The sequence below is a fragment of the Corylus avellana genome, chromosome ca6 (genome assembly GCF_901000735.1).
Source record: "Corylus avellana chromosome ca6, CavTom2PMs-1.0".
Classification (NCBI taxonomy): Eukaryota; Viridiplantae; Streptophyta; class Magnoliopsida; order Fagales; family Betulaceae; genus Corylus; species Corylus avellana.
The window spans coordinates 28,958,319-28,973,715 of record NC_081546.1 but is presented as its reverse complement, the minus strand read 5'-3'; the positions used below and the strand labels follow the sequence as shown (position 1 = coordinate 28,973,715).

The 15,397-nt window shown below is 35.9% G+C and overlaps 2 pseudogenes; both read left to right on the top strand.

Moving 5' to 3' along the window:
* The first annotated feature begins 997 nt into the window (after window positions 1–997).
* Window positions 998–2,844, top strand: LOC132183668 (class V chitinase-like; annotated as a pseudogene).
* A 3,226-nt stretch (window positions 2,845–6,070) lies between these two features.
* LOC132185563 (G-type lectin S-receptor-like serine/threonine-protein kinase At1g67520) lies at window positions 6,071–14,039 on the top strand (annotated as a pseudogene).
* The last annotated feature ends 1,358 nt before the right edge of the window (window positions 14,040–15,397 follow it).

Genomic DNA, 15,397 nt, shown 5'->3' with positions numbered 1-15,397 from the left:
TTGTATTATCAAGAATAAGACCAAATTAATTAACATCATAATGATATGTGTAATAAGCTCTAATAGATCCTATTAATGAATAATATTTCTGACTTCCACTGAGAGGTAGATTTTAGTCATTGAAGTTTAATTTTCCTCATAAATTAATTAACCATAATCAAAACTTGACTAAGAGCAAGCAAAGTAATCTATTTTTCACGTATCAAATATTGTCATTTTCTTTTGTATGGTAAATATGTTGTCACAACACCCAAAGACACCTCCTAGAGAAAACTCAAGTTTATTCTCGATTAATAAAAGCCTTTGTTCTTTCTTGTAAAAAATCACGGCCAAAGACAAGAAAGAATATTGAAGAAAAGCCTCTTTCTCTTCTCTCCCCGCGTTGCAAGGCGCACTCTACGCACGCATTCTCATTTTTTATGTTTGTCTCAGGCGAAAAACTCTCGCACAGCTCCCCAGCGCCACTCTTTTTTGCGTTTTTTGTGCAATACGTTTCGGCTTTTGTTTTATAGTGCATGTCTCCGTAGGTTGAAAGACCGGCCCAATTTACGTGGGCTTTTAGTGTGTTGTTGGGCCAAACCACATGGGCCTATGCACAATAAGTCTCCCTCTTTAACCCATTAAGAAAGGAGATTCTTAGATTAACGCTTTTAAAATATTAATTAAATAATTATATTTTAAATTCCGGAAGAAGCTTTGATTTCAGCAACCGGATAAACACTCGAGCATTTTCAAAACAGCTGGCTTGATTGTCGGCGGAGGCTGATCTCAGACTATAACTTCATCTTGTTTTCTTTGGAAAATTCTTATAAGCTGACATTTTAGACCATGTAACGACCACGGCCATGGCACCGGCAGATTAGTCTTTTCCATATACCATTTCATTTTTGGACCTCTTTATGCCAATGGGCACTAAAAACTCCCACACTCCCACGAAAGTCGATCTCCATTGAAACAGTGTATATATGGGTTTAATATTGTTCAAACTTCAAACCCACCATCAGATAATTAATTAGCACCAAAGAGGAAAAAGAAAATCAAAAGAATAAGAAAAAACATCAAAAGTTGTCTCTTCTCAAACCTATATATATCTAATTATCTCATAGCTAGAGTAGACAAAGCAAGAGTCTGCACACTGCCCCTCTCCTTTCAATGGCTTCCCAAACGCTTGCATATGTACTTTCAGCCTTCCTTTTCCTTTTCCATCTCCAACTCCACTTCTCCGCTGGACAATCCGTCGTGAAAGCCGCATACTGGACTCCCCGCAATTAATTCCCGGTGTCGAGCATAGACTCAACCCATTTCACCCATCTCTTCTGCGCCTTCGCCGATCTCAGCCCCAGCACCTACCAAGTCACCATTTCTTCCACAAACTCTGCCCAATTCTCAACCTTCACACAAACCGTTCAAAAAACGAACCCTTCTGTTAAAACCCTTTTGTCCATCGGTGGAGGAGAGTCTAAAGCTTCGACCTTTGCTTCAATGGCTACCCAACCCAGTACCCGTAAATCATTCATAGATTCCTCCATAAAGCTAGCGAGGGCTAACAACTTCCATGGCCTTGACCTCGATTGGGAGTACCCCTCCACGAAGTAGCAAATGACAAATTTTGGTTCACTCCTCAACGAATGGCGAGCCGCCGTCGCCGCTGAGTCCAAGAGCAGCGACAAGGCGCCGTTGCTTCTATCCGCCGCAGTCTTTTACTCCTCTGACTATTACTCGTTGATTTATCCCATTCAGGCAATATCAAACACCTTGGACTGGCTCAACGTAATGGCCTATGACTTATATACCCCTGATGCGAAAAACTCACCGACTAAGACCGGACCGCCGGCTGTATTGTACAATCCGACAAGCAAAGTTAGCGGCGACGCCGGCATCAAAGCTTGGATTCAGTCAGGCGTGGCAGCCAATAAATTAGTCCTCGGACTTCCATTTTATGGCCATGGATGGCGTCTGGTAAATGCTAATAACCATGGAATATTTGCGCCGGCGAAGGGAGCCGCCTCAGATGGGTTGGGTTACGGCGGAATCAAAGATCTCATCACCCAGAATAGAGCCACGGCAGTGTACAATTCCTCCATTGTTACAGACTACTGCTATGCCGGGACGACATGGATTGGATATGATGATAATCAGAGCATCTCTACTAAGCTTACATACGCTAAGGGAAAGGGATTGCTCGGTTACTTCGCGTGGCATGTGGGCGCCGACAAAAACTTTGCTCTTTCTCAGACAGGTTCGTATGAATATATTTCAATCATTTATATCAATTCCATTTTTATGCATTTAAATATTTGCTAAGCCCCAAGCAAACTATCAAAATCTGTCTGATTAAAGTGATTGTAAAATAAATAAATAGAAAACGAAAAATTAAACTCCTTTATAATGTTGGGTCCATCGGCATGTGCTCTGTCTTCTTCTTCTTCTTATCAAATGTGCTCTGTTTTCTGGTCTTCTTCTTCTTCTTCTTGTTTAATTATCAAATGTGCTCTGTTTTCTTCTTCTTCTAACGGGCAATTCTTATTGTTGTGGCTGCAGCTTCGCGGGCATGGGGAGCGTAGAGATTGAATGAAGAAGCTTATTATTAATAAATAATATTGTATAAGGCCAATATATAGTCAGATATGTTATGTCATATATATGTGTAATAAGGCGTGGTCGTATTTAAGGATGGTGTTTCCTACTTCCAATGAGATGGAGATTGTAGCCGTTCGATGTTTAATTTTGCCCCTAAACCGGAAGCAAAACTTCCGATAGCCAACAAATTGAGGTGAATAAGGGAGACTAGAGAATTCTCATATAATACAAGGAGCTTTGAGGAAGAGAGATAGTGAGGACGAGCTGCAGGAAAAAAAAAAAAAAAAAAAAGAGTGAGAGAATAAAAGGTTTTTGGGGGTATATTAAAATTCAGTGCAATTGCTTGTTCGAACTATTTGCAATTTAAACGTACAGAGAGGGTTTTTGTCGGGTCCTTTTGCCCTAGCATGTGTTCAAGCAATCTGAGATCTATTCGAGTAAGTAGACTTTATAAAGAGTTCTCTTACAATTGCTAGTCTCGAGGATGTAGGATAATGACAGAAAATAATTTACGCAAATGGAAAGTGTAAACTATTTTACGTCTCATAAAGAATATTTTTATTTTAAAGTTGAATAATATTTTATGACACGACAATTAGTGAAATAGAGTAAATAGTTTACACCAAAACAAATGGGTGAAGCAATATAAAATGAATCAATTTAAAGTGAAATTGTGATCATAAACAACATTATTATTTGGTTTTTTCTGAAAAAAAAAAAACACCAAAAAAAAAAACCCTGAGCTCACAAGGAGCACCCACAAGAGACCCAACAATAGCCCACAAGAGACCGGAGAGATCCAGAGTACAAACACCCGCAAGAAACACCCACAGAAGCCAACAAAACCCAGAGTAGGCTTGGAAACAAAGGAATGTTTCACTATCAAAACTTTTGCAGGCGCAGGAATCAAAGGAGTATCTTCTAAAACCGGAGGTAAAGTCAAACAAATTGTCACAAAGAGACAAAATTGTCGTCGTCAATACGACACCTGATGTCGTATAGTGATTGGCAATTCACTTTTTCAGCCAAAGAAACAAGCAAGCTAGCTGGCCACCTCCTTCCACATATTCCGACTGACAGGAGCTTAATTGCATGGAAATGGCAGCTTTGAATGCTTCTTGACTTCCCGCTTTCACTAATCATCAGCCTTGCCTAATTGATGAAATTGTAACACATGTTTATTCTGTCCTTTAATAGGATAATCTCTCAATCCTAAGAAGTGAACCCAAGCCAAATCTAAAGAGAAGTGGCATGCATTTAGAAGCAAGCAAAGCCAAGGAGTCAATCATGTCTTCTGGATGCTTAGACCGTTCAACTTGAAAGAGAAGATTGGATTCAACTATTTGAATTTATGTTGTGTGCTGGACTACCTAAGACATTGAACCCTGTGTCTTGGGAGGCAGACAATTAATACATTGAACTTTGGTCTTGTTTGTTAAACAACATCACATTTCCCTACATTATTTATCTCATTTTTCAAAAAAATCAACATCAAAACATTCACTTTTTATAGCACATCATTTATTTTTTATATCACATCAATCACTTTTTACTGCTATTTAAATAAAAAAATCATTATAAAACAAATTTTTTTTTTTCACTTTTTAATACAACTTTTTCACTTTTCTATACTAATTATTACACTCATTTTTTTTTCCTTATCAATCATGAACAGTGCATTGTAAAGCCATTGTTATTTACCAAACAACACATTTGTTGTTAAAGTTACGTCTTTTGATAAAACTTTGGCCCTGTTTTCAGCTCTCTTCAATTTCATAGTAGGTTCCTCTGGACGCAACGAATTAGAATTTTTAGTAATTTGTTGTTCAGGTTTATCTCGATTTAATAGATTCAAATTGCTAACAAGTTTGTATGAAATCCTACCTATTTATCTACCTATTTATGTATGTGTAGATAGACCAACCACTCAAAATGTATTCTAACAAGTGAGCCTTATAAAAACTCGTTTACAGATCAACAAAAGCTGACTACACAAAGTACAATTCAGGAAAGACTTTGTCAATGAAAGGGTACCTGAAGACTTGTCAATGAAAGGGACCTGAGAAAGATGGCATTAATATGTTACTTCTCATCTGTTTAATATTTAAATATTAATTAAATAATATTTATTTTAATATTATTATTATATTTAGAGTTTTCATTTTTATTAATCCTTACAAAAATAAACATAACAATAAAAGAATTAATTTTTTTTTTTATGTATCAATCCTAAAACCGCATCAAATCTCTGCTAAGCACATGTTCTCAAACTGAAGCACACAAAAGCAAACTAACCAAAAGAAATTCACCAAAAATATTATCAAGAACCCATATAAAATTATCAAAATAAAAAAAAAAACAGAAAACAAAAAAAATATCCATATCGTGGCAGTAATTTCTTCATTTGATTCTTTGGTACACCTTTGTTTCAAACAAAACCCACAAAAAAATTTGTCAAAAACCCATACAAAACCCACCAAAAAAATCAAGCACAAAAATAAACATTACAACAAAAAATCAATTTTTAATTTTAAATTTTTTTTAATTTTTTTTTATTTATGAATCCTTACATCTTTGATACATCTGTTTCAAACAAAACCCACCAAAATTTTTTTTGACAAAAACCCATACAAAACCCATAAGAAAAATCAAGTACAAAAATAAAACATTACAAAAATATAAAAAATCAATTTTTTTTTTTTTTAATGAATCTTTACTTATTTTACCTGTTTCAAACAAACCCATCAAAAAAATTGTCAAAAAATCCATACAAAACCCACAAGAAAAAAACCCATACACCATTTTAAGTACAAGGATATTTATTTTTTTGGGTTAATTAATCTTATTTTACCGTGGGCTTATTATATTGAGACTTATTAAATTGAAGCATTTTTTAAATTACTTACATATTATGATTAGAGGGCTCAAGTTTTTATTAAAAAAAAAATGAGCCTTAAATTTTTTTTTTTTTAAAAAAAAAATTATTAAAAAACTTTTTTGACCTTTTTTTTTTTTTTTTTTTTTGCATTATTAATCCGGGGCCCTGGACACTCGCCTTGTGGTCTAGCTGGCCATCCTTGGAAAATTAATCCACCTTGACCTCCTGATCTCCACCATTTTCATGGCAAGCTTTTACTTTCTTCAGAATTGAAGTATAGCTTTGCTCCATGATGTCCAAAATTACCATCATTCTTCTTTTCCATATCTTTCTTTCTTTACACTTGAACCCTTCAACTGCACAAACTTGGATCAAAGCAGGTTACTTGTTGTCCGGCAGTGGGTTACACATTGCAGACATAAACTCAACCGTCTTTAGTCACCTTATTTTCACATATGCAGGTCTAAACTCTTCGTCCTACGAGCTCTCTACCTCATCCTCCGATGAGCCATACTTCTCCACCTTCACCAACACTGTTAAACAAAAGAACCCATCAATCACCACCCTCCTTTCTATTGGGGTGGAAGCGCAGACTATGCAGTCCTTTCATTGATGGTCAGCAAGGCTTCCTATAGAAAATCTTTCATCGACTCTTCAATGAAGATAGCAAGGCTTTATGGTTTCCAAGGCCTAGACCTTTGTTGGGTTTCAGCAAACACAAGCTCCGACATGACCAATATGGGGTTACTCTTTCAGGAGTGGCGAGCCGCAGCGAATTCTGAGAGAATGTTAAATGCAATAAGCTCTTGCATCTTTTGCATAGAAAGCAGCAGGCCAATAATTACTGATGCTGACACTTGTGCCAAACACCCTTTAAGCTTAAAAAAAGCCAAGGTCAACTCAATTCAAGCATATAGGGATACTGGCACAAGGTGTCTTTTAAAAATTTTGGGTATTTTTTTGCAACTTATTCCTTTATTGGCCCCATGACAATTGAATGACTAACTTTTCATGATCTAATTTGATATAGACCCTATGAGACGGTATCTATTGATTTGGAGAAAACGCATTGACATCATTAAAGGAATCACTCAGGAGCTTCTATATCTCCAAGAATACTCGAGAATAACAATTATTCACCAAGACTTGAAAACTAGCAACATTTTATTAGATGATGAGATGAAACCCAAGATCTTAGACTTTGGTATGGCTAGAATTTTCAAGAAAGATGATCAGAAAGCTAACACGGGTCGGATTGTTGGAACGTAGTAAGTACTTTTCCTAAAAAGCTTTATAACCTAAGCTTTCTTGTCAGTTACATAATTAATTTTTGTTGTAACATGTGTTACAAACATTCATTTTTCGGTCCTTTGAAACCATTTTATTATTTGATATTATTATCTTCATGAGTTTTTATGAGAAATAAAAATAGCTTTAATCATTTTGGTTTATAACGGTTTGGACATTAATATTGTTTACAAACAATCTTTATTATTCAGTTATGGTTTATTATTAATATTTATTACCGTTGGGTATTAAAATAGTTTTATGGAAAATAAAATCACTCTAATTTAGTTTTCTATTGTTTGACCGTTGCTTGAAAAAATGGTGTTGACCAAGCTTTTATGGCATTTATGTTTATTATGACTGTTGGTCATAACATTGGTTTTATGTTTTGTTTATATAAGGCACAACTGTAATTATGCATATAGATATATATATATATATATTGAGTTCTCTAAAGATATTTTTTTTTTTGGATATATTATATATTACTTTCTCTTGTTAAACCCTTTGGTTTTTTAAGCTAGAAAGCTATATGTTATATTGTTAGTTTTTCTACAAAATAATATTCCGAAATCCCTCATCTACTTTGATAATTGGGTTGTTCTACTAGTCTTCGTTATTTGGAAGTGCGTCCTTAACGAAGTTAGACGCTATAGTCTAATCCTGGGAGGTTGCGTGCCAAAGGATCCGATCGCACCGAGTTATACACTCTGGGAGGCACGAATCAACCTTTAAGGACAACGCTCTTGCGTGATTCTATAGCATTGTGAGATCTTTTCATACTCTACTTTTCATCTCTTGTATTTTATTTATTTTATTGTTAATTTTCATATTGTAATTATTTTATATCAATGAAAATTTGTGCACCATCCAAAATTATTTCCAACAATTTTGATGTTAAAAAATCCAATGTAGCGGTTATGTTCCTCCCGAGTATTTTAGAAAATGAGTGTATTCCACAAAATTTGATGTTTATAGCTTTGGAGTTCTGCTTCTACAAATCATTAGTGGCAAGAGGACCGCTCGTTATTATGGTTTTGATGAGAAACTAAACATCCTAGAACATGTAAGTAACTTTTGTAAACATTGTTAAGACAACCGTGGATCAAAATTTTACACTTGTTTTCTGTTTTCCAAGTATTTGATGCTTACTGTTGTATAACTTCAGGCATATGAGCTGTGGAAAGAAGGCAAAGGCATGGAATTTACGGATTCTACTCTGGATGACACACTTTCATCGTGCAAATTAATTACATGCATGCAAATAGCTCTTTTATGCGTTCAGGAAGACGCTAGACAGGTCATCTATGTTAAAAGTTTCTTCAATGCTAAAAAATGAAACTGTAGTTCTAACAACTCCGAAAAAGCCAGCCTTTTCAAGGAAAACAGATGAAGAGGAGAAAAATAAATGTAGATTGCAGTCAGAAATTTGTTCTAATAATGATGCAACAATCTCCGAACTAGTTGCATGATGAGCTTGGAGGGCTTGTGAAACTAATATAGTTATTTTTTTTTTTAAAAAAAAAAAATCCCATTTTTCCCATTTTTTTTTTCTTAGACATGGTCTATATGGTCATTAACAATCACTCTATTATCTTCATTGTTGCTAAACTCGTATTTTCATAATCCACAGCTGAGTTTGACATTGAGGGCAATCCTAATAGTCTACATAGTGTAAACTCATTATGAATTTGTTGAGCAATACAAAATGGTCATTGACAATTTAAGTCCATGCACTATATATATATATTCAAATCGCCATGACATTTTCCTGAGTGTGATTAGGTTTGTCCTCATCCTACCAAATCTGTACCTTCCCAGTCTCTGTTTGGTTTGAAATCTGTGGGTGGACTGCTACAGTAGTAATTCACTAATAAGTTTTGCTATTAAATCATGAACATGCATATCTCTGGAAATTGGTATGAACTATATATACATAGAGTAATAACGTTAAAAATTATATTTTTATTATATCATTATCTTATTCGGCTGATGAAATAGTTGGAATCAGCCTTAGTTAAAAAGAAAATAAAAAAAAAATTAAAGGCCCATTGACGCAACCATATCAACAAAATAAGATAGTAGTTAAATAAATGTGTGTTTTTCAACAATATTCATACATACAGAGCAACGAAACCAAAATTTTTATTGAAAAAGGGTCGATGCATGAATGAAATTCATTCGTGTAATATATATATATATACACGAAAGCTAGCTAGCAGGGCAGATGAAAATAAGTCCAACAAATGATACCTCATTTGATTCATACTTTATCATGTATCTTTCTCTTTGCTGAAGAAATTATTTTGCTCACCAAAAAGACAAAATTGACATAGTCCATACGATTCCTGATATCAATGTCATTGTCCATGGTCTTAATGACGAATACCTATTTGCAATTCAGTCTTTCAGCAAAACCTCCTTTCAGATGTTCTCAATAAGAACAACTTTTTTCAATGGAAAACATTTTACGTTATTATTAATACATTAAACTCTGTTTTGGAAGTTACCTATCTTGGTAAAATTTTGGCCATGTTTTCAATTTCGTAGTAGGTTGAAAACGTTGGCCATGTTTAACTTTTTGTTCGTTCTTTGTTATGGACAAAAGCTGACTACACACCGGCCAATTAATGTTACCTCTCCTCTCTTCAACTGTCTCAGAAGATCCTTCCAAAATTAATCCACCTCCTGATCTCCACCAATTTCATGGCAAGTTGTTACTTTCTTCAGAATTGAAATATAGCTTTGCTCCATGATGTCCAAAATTGTCATCATTCTTCTTTTCCATATCTTTCTTTCTTTACAGTTGAATCCTTCAACTGCACAAACTTAGATCAAAGCAGGTTACTGGTTCTTCGGCAGCGAGTTCCCCGTTTCAGACATAAACTCAGCCCTCTTTAGTCACCTTATTTGTGCTTTTGCTGGTCTAAACTCTTCGTCCTACGAGCTCTCTACCTCATCCTCCGATGAGCCATACTTCTCCACCTTCACCAACACTGTTAAACAAAAGAACCCATCAATCACCACCCTCCTTTCTATTGGGGGTGGAAGCGCAGACTATGCAGTCCTTTCATTGATAGTCAGCAAGGCTTCCTATAGAAAATCTTTCTAGCCACGCCCAAGACCAACTTTCCAGCAGGCAATCCCCTACCAATCCATGCACCAACTCCATAATCCGTGCTAGCCTCGCTTGATGGGTCAAATAAGGCTGCAAGAACACCTGTAAAGTTTGACCACTGAGGCATATAGTAGTCATAAGCCATGACATGAACCCAATTCAAGTTATCCCTTATGGAATCCACCGGGAAAGAAGCGCTATCCACATCTGGTGAGTATTGAACAGCAGCAGTCAAGATCAATTCTGTCTGGCTAGAGTTTTTTGCCTCAGAATTCGCTGCGGCTCGCCACTCCTGAAAGAGTAACCCCATATTGGTCATGTTGGAGCTTGTGTTTGCTGAAACCCAACAAAGGTTGGGTTTCAGCAAACCTTGCTGAATCCCAACGACAATGCCATTGGTGCACCCACTACAGGTCCAGCCATTACACCTGAAGGAGACACGAGCTATAACGAAATCAAGGCTCACATTCAGAGATATAGGGCTATTGTAAGATACAATGCTACATATGTAGTAAAATTCTTCACAGGTTGATCAGCCTGGGTTGGCTTTGATGATGTTGAGGTGGTCAAAATTAAGGTTTCTTATGCCAAGCAGAAGAAACTACTGGGTTACTTTGTGTGGCAAGTTCCTTATGATGACAATTGGGAGCTTTCTCTAGCAGGTAAGAAATGCAGCAGTCTTGATAATCTATTTGATGTTCTCTCCACAATGTTAAAATAATACTTTTAGAATGCTAATCTAATAGCCCACGTAGTTAAAGAATTCGAACATGTCAATATGACTTGAATGATCATCTTAGCCCCCAAAAAATAAGAAATTATATCCCATTTTATTTAACCCATGAATAAAGATTTCAGCGTTAGGCCAATGTCAAGTTTTCGCTAATGCTTTCAATTGGGATCCCTATTATTACCCTGCCCCTCCTCTTTAAGTAGGGGTCTATGAGAGGGGGGTAGGGGCCTCCTAGGTGTGGGAGCCCTGATCGGGGCAAGGCCTCCCTAAAATCTCCCCTGCCCCTCCTACATCAGGGTGTGGGAGTCCTGATCCGGGACGTTCAATGGAGTTATTGGGTTGTCTTAGAAAGAGATAAGACATGACATATATGACATATTTATAGAAGATTATATGAACATCCAATTATTTCAGCAATCGAAAGTATTAGAAGTCTGACAGTGACATTGTTTTAAGATCTTTTCTGACATATTCATCTCTCATAAATTCGATCCTGAGATGCATTATCAGCTCAAGAGGAAGGAAATAATGGACAACACAAGGGGCGATTATTAGTGATTGTTTTGGCAACAACTGCTACCGTTGTTCTCCTACTGGGCCTTGTGATCTATTGGTTAAGGAGGAGAATGCTCAAATTAAACGGTAAAATTTTTCTACCACATGTACTCAAAATCTATAATTGGAAGTTAGGATCATTCACTATTTTAACCACCATGATTGAGGAACTGACACTTTTGGGCATCTTCCTTTTTTTTTTTTTTTAATATAGGAATGGTTGTTACATCTAAAGAATCAAAGTCCAAAATTAATCATATGGCAATTGCAGGAGATTTTAATGGCAATGTTCCTAATCTGCAAGTCTTTATTTTAGCTGACATTGAGGCAGCTACAGATAGACTTTCAATTGAAAATAAACTTGGAGAGGGAGGTTATGGTCCCGTTTACAAGGTAAACTTTTGTTAGACTACATATATTGTGGACATTGCCCCATCATTACAAGTGCTTCAAGTTCGAGACTAAATAAATTGGCAGAAACAAAACTTTATCTATAAACCACTCCCATGCTACATTTTGGCAGCAGGAGTAGAAAAAGTCTTACAGTATCTTAATGATGGAAAGACACCAATTAATCATGGTTGTCTATTTATTTATTAGGGTGTGTTACCAAATGGGCAAGAAATAGCAGTGAAAAAGCTTTCCAAAATGTCTACTCAAGGGTTTGAGGAGTTTAAGAATGAGGTTATACTTACTGCAAAACTGCAACATGTAAATCTTGTGCGACTTTTGGGATTTTGCATTGAGAGGGATGAACAAATGCTGATCTACGAGTACATGCCAAACAAAAGCTTGGACTTCTACCTCTTTGGTCTGATATCTTTCCTGCAATTCAATTACAGTAAATGAAAGAATGTTAAATGCAATAACATAAGAGTTCTTGCATCTTATTCACAGAAGGCTGCAAGCCAATAATTACTAATGTTGACACTTGTGCCAAACATCCTTTAAGCTTAAACAAAGCCAAGGTCATCTAATTTCAATCTTACAGGGATACACAAGTTGTCTTTTTAAATTTTTGGGCATTTTTTCGCATCTTATTCCTTTATTAGCCCCATTATAATTTGTTAGTTCTTGTGTTGGCTTAATTCAGTTTCAAAATGCAGATGCTACTGTTTACGGGCTCAAACACTGATATAGAATGCTCAGAATCCAATCTCCACCGTTCATAATGTAGATTCATGTGTTATGAATGTCCCTGCAAAATTTCAGCTCAATCGGACCACAAACGCCCATCGATCGAAGCTGTTGATCAAGACTGGACAGGCCGGGTCCGGACCGCAATTCCCAGGGTCCGGACCTCATTTCCAGAAACTAAAATCTTTGTCCGCAAAGCCGTGTCCGGACTGCCCATTAACATGTCCGGACACCCCGTAAGTTTTAGGCCCAAAAACATGATTTTAAGTGGGTTAGGTCTAGGGTTTTGTCAGGGGTATATATACATCATTATAGAAGAGAGAAATAAGAATTTTTACCCCTAGAGAGTTCGTCGGAGGCTATGCTAAGAGAGATCATATGTGGTGAGCGTTAAATTAAATCTCTTAGAGTTTTAGTTATTCCTTTGATAAATCTACGGTTGAGAAGTCTATCGAAAGGGTTCGGTAAAGGAGAATCACGTTAAAGAAGATTGTGAGCAAGGAGACAAGTTGTAGGCTTGTCGATCTTACAGAGCCAAGGTCTTGCAAAGGGTTGTAAGTGTTCCTAGTGTCTGTAATTTCTGGATAATCTTTTGATAGTGATTTCCTGGGTTTGGCTGCCCCGGAGAGGTTTTACTTTTAGATCGATTTCTAAAAGGTTTCCTCTTCGTAACCAAAATATCTGTGTTTGCCTCTTTATTGCTTTATATATTTTGGGTGATTGAATTGTTTATTGCTTCATAATATTAATTCCGCATAAATTGTGATAAACAAATTTTTGGAGTCGGCATAACGTTTTTTCATAATTGAATGACTGACTTTTCACAATGTCATTGACATAGACTCTATCAGGCGATATCTATGGGGGATTGGAGAAAACCCATTGACATCATTGAAGGGGTTACTCAAGGGCTTCTATATCTCCAAGAATACTCAAGAATGACAATTATTCACCGAGACTTGAAAGCTAGCAACATTTTATTAGATGACGAGATGCAACCCAAGATCTTAGACTTTGGTATGGCTAGAATTTTTAAGAAAGATGATCATGAAGCAAACACAGGTCGGATTGTCAGAACATAGTAAGTACTTTGCCTAAAAAGCTTTATAACCTCAGCTTTCTTGTTAGTTAAATAATTAATTTTGATGTTAAAAAATCCAATGCAGCGGGTATGTTCCTCCTGAGTATGTTAGAAAAAGCTTGTACTCCACCAAATCTGATGTTTACAGCTTTGGATTTCTACTTCTACAAATCATTAGTGGCAAGAGGACTGCTTGTTATTATGGTTTGAACGAGAACCTAAGCATCCTAGAATATGTAAGTAACTTGAGTAAACATTGCTAAGACAACTATGGATCAAAATCTTACACTTCTTTTCTTTTGCTGAGTACCTATGTACATTTCTGTTTTCCAAGTATTTGATGCTTAATATTCTATAATTTCAGGCATATGAGCTGTGGAAAGAAGGCAAGGGCATGGAATTTATGGATTCTTGTCTGGATGATACACTTTCATCGTGCAAATTAATTAGATGCATGCAAATAGCTCTTTTATGCGTCCAGGAAAACGTAGACGATAGGCCATCTATATTGGAAGTTTCTTCAATGCTAAACAATGAAACCGCAGCTCTAACAACTCCCAAAAAGCCAGCTTTTTCAAGGAAAACAGAAGAAGAGAAAAATCAATCCATTGAGCAGCCTGAAGTTTGTTCTGTTAATGAAGCAACAACCTCAGGACTGCGAGCACGATGAGCATGGAGCCCTTGTGAAACATATATAGTATATATAGTTAATTAATCTAAAAAACTTCCCACGCAAGCCCCACCCGCCCCACCCACAGCCACCACCCACCATCCCCCTCCCTTTTTTTCTTCTCTTAGTCATAGTGTATATGGTCATTCACAAACTCTCTTTTAACACTAATGTACTTCTTCAACATGTCATGGCCATTTTCTGTACTTCGTAGCAAAACTCAATTTTTTTACACATTTGCCTTAACCACAAATCGCTTGATTTGCATAAGCAAGGATTACGATATCCACAAAATTACATTAAAAAAAACAATAATATACTAAACTAACCAAAACCCATAATTCATATTATTGTAGGGCAAGAACGGTTTCTGCTAACATTATATACTGGAAAATCCAATGGTTTGAAGATCACCAAAAAGCTTCCGTATTGGTAAAACCAATTACTCACAATTTCAACACAGTATCAGAACAATTAGAACACTATAATATCCCACAACAAAATTCACAACCCAACCATTCCCCAAACTGAAAGTAATCACAAAGATTATAAATTTAAGCAAAACCCAGAAAGCACAACTATAGAAAATCTTTCAAACAAAATTAAATGTATTGTATATATACCTGCTTGACCCAGTCTTCAAATTCCCTTAGCAGCCTCCGTAGTCTGCTCTCTGAGCTTATCAAGCGACTCAGAAACATGGGTCTCCTTGGTAACCTTCCGCTTCTCCCCCATCCCCAGTCCTTGAACCGCAAAGAGCAAAGCAGGTGGTTGTTCTTTTTTGTTCCATTTTAGTAATTGCAGTGGCGACAGTTAAGGTTGTTAAGACGACACCATACTGACATATTCCAGAGACCTGTAATAATAGCTACCAAAACGACGACTGATTTGGCATTTGGTTGCATGACGGTAATTACCGACGTAATAAGTCCAAGAATATTTTTTTCTTACCCAAAAGAATCTTTAATTACTTCGTAGCTTGTACATCTAAGAGATCATTTTTTTCTTTTTCTGATTTTTTAGGTAAACTACTAAAAAAATCATCCAGTGGATAAAAAAATCATAACAATAATGTTAGACATACAACCTCTTTATAATTATTTTATAACTTGTTACCATGTATTGAAATTATGTTAGTCACTAAAAAAAAAAATTATCCTCCAATTAAATATGCTAACACAAACTATTAAAGTAAAAGTATAGACAAACAAAATTAATGACGTAAAATGAATATTACAAAAAGAAAATGCTGACCTACAATCTCTTTACAACTTGCTTACACGTCGTCGCATGTGATTAAAAAATGCATGTTATACTTTTTTTAATAACTAAAGTAGTTTCAATCATATATTAGCATG